Genomic DNA, 4,309 nt, shown 5'->3' on the forward strand with positions numbered 1-4,309 from the left:
TTTTCCTCAGAAGAAAAAAGATTCCTCCTTTCTCTCAAAAAAGTCTCTGTACCCTCACAAACAGACTTGTTTTCTGCAGAGTGCACCTGTTCTCATTTTAAAACTATTTAGCCCATTAACTAAATAAACCTGTCATTTACCTATAAATGTTCTTATTTTCACGAATTTGATCATTTAATTTAATATTCCTGAACTTACCACTGTATATCTGACCATGCTGAATAAGCAGTGGTAATGAGTGTCTATGAGCATCTATGTAAAGTTGACATTTGACTTGGACAGCAGTGCCTTGTGGGAGAGAGGAAATAAGATGTCAGGTTGTGATTAAGCATTCTGATTTGAATGCATTAGGGAAACTCAAGTTGAGTTATTCAGAAATGAGGCCACTTAAACACTTAAAATTCAAGTGGATAAGATGATACATAACCAAACAACACTCTGAAATTTTGCAATTGTCTCTTGTATTTTCTGTGATAACCAGCGATACATATTTTTGAAGAATGATTTAATGACCTTTATGCTGACATTCCCACATACTCTGAAGTGCTGACATTGTCCTTTTTGGTGTCTGGTTCTGGTCAACACTATGAATGTCACTTTTTTCTTGTTGTGAATACAGAGGCAGTTACTTGTTAGGGAAAACAGATGTCATTAACAACTATGCCATATCTGGGAGCCAAACTAAATAAACAAATGAACAAAGGCTTTTAACCATTTCAGATCTTATCCGTGAAACATTTTTAATTCAGAGTACATTTTTTTATCATTAATTGTTGTTTATTTTTTTAGGTTCGGGAAAGGGAGGTTAGCACACACTCCTTACTTAAAAGAGAGTTGTGGAGCTTGATTCCAGTTCATAGCTTTATATTTGACTCTGCTCACAAAAAGAGTCCTCCCCTCTCTGATAGAAGGAAGGGAGGAAATGCAATATTGATGTGATATGCATTGTAATTCCAGTTACAGAATAATTTAGAATTTTCGTAAGGATTTTTTAGGTTGTATGTTTGTAGTGTAGTGTACAGCAGACAATATGCATCTGGGGGAAAGTGAGTGAGAGAGAGAGAGAGAGAGAGAGAGAGAGAGAGAGAGAGAGCATGCAAGTAATGCAAAATATTGTAAGGCCGTAACCTTGTGACTACAGTGATTCAAGTGATTACTGTACACTCAAACCCCCTTAGCTTTTCGTGTACTTCAAAGTGAGAGGGCTCCTCTTTTGACTGAAACACTGACTGCAAATTGCAGCTGAAACTGTACTAAAGACCATCCTAAAGAAAAAAGAAACACCAGTATTTAGGGAGTGCTTACTGAACATCTTCACCGTATCAGTTTATTTTAATGAGTAGATTCTGTAGCTCATCAAATGCATGACTGCATGGATGAAAGAGAATGTGTAACTGATAGTTGCTCTGTAATTGCTAGCAGACATTCTTTTTCATTTGAAGACGAAATGATTACGGGTTGTGTCAAAACTGAAGGTCAGATTCCTACATATTTAATGAAAAATCCAAGGAAGCAGCGAGATCATGGGGAATCTCTCCATACATACTCCTTGGAGGTCCTGTCGACAACAAAAAACCTAAACAAGACACCATCTACTGCCTCTTTAAAGCAGCACAAAGTAGACAGACTGTCTATATTTCAAGGCCAGTGACAGAACGTACTGAGCACTATTGATAGGCATTTTTAATTTTTGTCTAACACTGTGTCATTGCGTGTTAGTTCATTTGTAAAACACTGTGTCTAGGCCTTAACTTCACAGATATTTTAAATTAAAAACTGCAATCCATATGTCCAATTTTTGGCATTAGGAGATACTGTGTTGGAAATCCCATTCAGACACTGCAAAGAACTTCAAACAGATCAGCTTCTTCATGTACTGAAACTCACCCCCCTCTGTGAATCCACACCAGTTGTCATGGGTGAATTTTTGAAATCTTAACAACACAACACTTTGCATATTAAATGGAATAACAACCGGTATTAGAAAAATACGGTGTTGCAGCTATTGCAGTGAATATTTACTTCAAAAATGATGTTTCACTGACAGAAAAATTAGAGACCAACCTGTTTGGGCCCCCTGTTTGCCTTTTACAAATGTTAGATGTAACAAATTTTTTGACAGATTTTTAAATGTGCAAGTGAAGGCTAACCATTCCTTGGCTTGTAGTAATAACTGTGCATTGTTAGTCTCAAAGGACAGGGAGCCATTCATACCGTTTCATGATTGAAAAGAAAATTGAATCCCTTTTGATGTTAGAAATATTTCTATTACAGCATTTGTTCACAAAATGTTTCCACAGAAATTATAGTGGAAAGGAACGATTCTTAGCGGGGGAAAAAAAAGAAAAAAGAAGAAAAAGCTTTGGTGATGACATACTGAAGGCTATTTGAGAACTGAATATAAATATACTGTATGGTGGCAGAAATAAAGTCCAGGCTTACATTATTTCTCATAGGACAGTGTGGAATAAAAGATTCTGAGGAACGTTGATTCCAGGACTGTACAAAAAGGTAAACCGTGCCTGTCTTTCCTCTTCTAAAAAGTGTTTCATTATGGACAACCTATGCTGTTTGCCTGGAGAGATTAAATATGATCCTGTCTTTTCTCTAAGGGCCATGCTGCCTGACCGCTGTCTGTTTAGTGGTCTGCTAGCTTAGTTAGTCTCAACAGCAGCTCTGTGTAGCCCTATAACAATTAAACCATTCAAATGATGACTGATTCATTTTGTTTTCTCTCAGAAGAGCCACCTTTTATTTTATCAAGAGTAGCTTTATCTCAATGTTGGGCACTTGCAAATATTTCAGTTACTCTTTAAAAGTGTAGCAAGAGGCCTGTCAGTCAAGAAACAGCAATCACCAGTAATGGATTTCAACACAAGCAATAAATAACATGCCTGGGCATCTATGACTGTACTGAGATGTGAATATTTTCTCAGTGGTTTAATAAATAAATAAATTTAAATCTTTGACTCTAAATTTTAATCTATTTTGTACTTTGAAAGGCTTGAACAGACAAAGTAAGAATACAACCTAAAGCTTTTTCAGAGGTCGACAGGACCTGCATGCCTCAGTTTAGAACTACCAAAAACCCCCTTTAAACGTCACGTTATTAACAGTCACCTCTAAAAGTGCTTAGCACAGCCTTTCTGTAAGAAAAATGGACATCATATTCACATGGCCCTCTTCCCTATCACAGGTTTTGTGTATTTTCTTATTAATGATTAAATGATTTTGAACAAGGGGACCTAAAAGCCCCACAAGGTCTTAAAAGCAGAGGGAAGAAAAGGGGAGAGGAGAGGCATTGCCTAATCATGTGAAGTATTTACAAGCAGCAGTCATTTGAGATATAAAATACATAAATAAATAAATAAATAAATAAATAAATAAATAAATAAATGTTTTGTCCTCTGAAGGACCTTCAGTCCTAACTTTGGAACAATTATACAGAGACTTTATCTTTCTCCCATCTGATGCAAAACAAACGTCTGTGAGAGAATATTAATTTGAAAAGCAAGTCTATCTCTCACAATGTTCACATTTTCTGTAGACCTATCCCTCACCTTCACTTACGAATTTTATCCAGTGAGAGTTTGCGTGATACAATGCTGTGATATAACACAGCATGAGCTTAAACAATTAGAAAAAAGTAAATACATTGCCAATGCATTATTACTGTGTTATTAATAATCATTGTGTTACTAAACACACAGGCTTTAAATTGTGTTTCAATTAATTTATCCAGAGAAATAGCGTCAATGTGACATAAATGTGACACAGCTCCACATTCAATCAAATCACCTATTTGCCATGAGAAATGATATGTTTTATGATTATCAATAACTATTTAGGATGTTACTACTACGTCTACTACTACTACTACTACTTTTGTAAATACATATGTCATAAAACTATTTAATATCCAAGATTTTGATTTTGAAAGCAGATACCACATTGGGTTGTTTGAATCTGTGCTGAAGTATTTGTATAATCTTGGATATTTGAAAGGAATACTAATTGTAAGCATAATGAGTAAATTATGAGTTCCGCTGCAACACTCAAATGCTCTCTGAAGAGCAGCAATACTACTAATTACTACTAATTGTTTTATCAAATATCCAGATCCTCCACGTATTGTTTATTTTAATCTATATGAATCATGAAGGCTGTGGGAATGCGTTAGATATTTCTACACCTTGTTTTGAACATGGGGGTTAATGTGTAACCTTCTGTATGCACATGTGCAGCGTAGAAGATGTCCAAATGAACATTGCACTTTGATAAGCCTGAAGGCTTGCTGACTCACTGGACA

Source organism: Chanos chanos, chromosome 1 (genome assembly GCF_902362185.1).
Source record: "Chanos chanos chromosome 1, fChaCha1.1, whole genome shotgun sequence".
In the NCBI taxonomy this organism is placed as follows: Eukaryota; Metazoa; Chordata; class Actinopteri; order Gonorynchiformes; family Chanidae; genus Chanos; species Chanos chanos.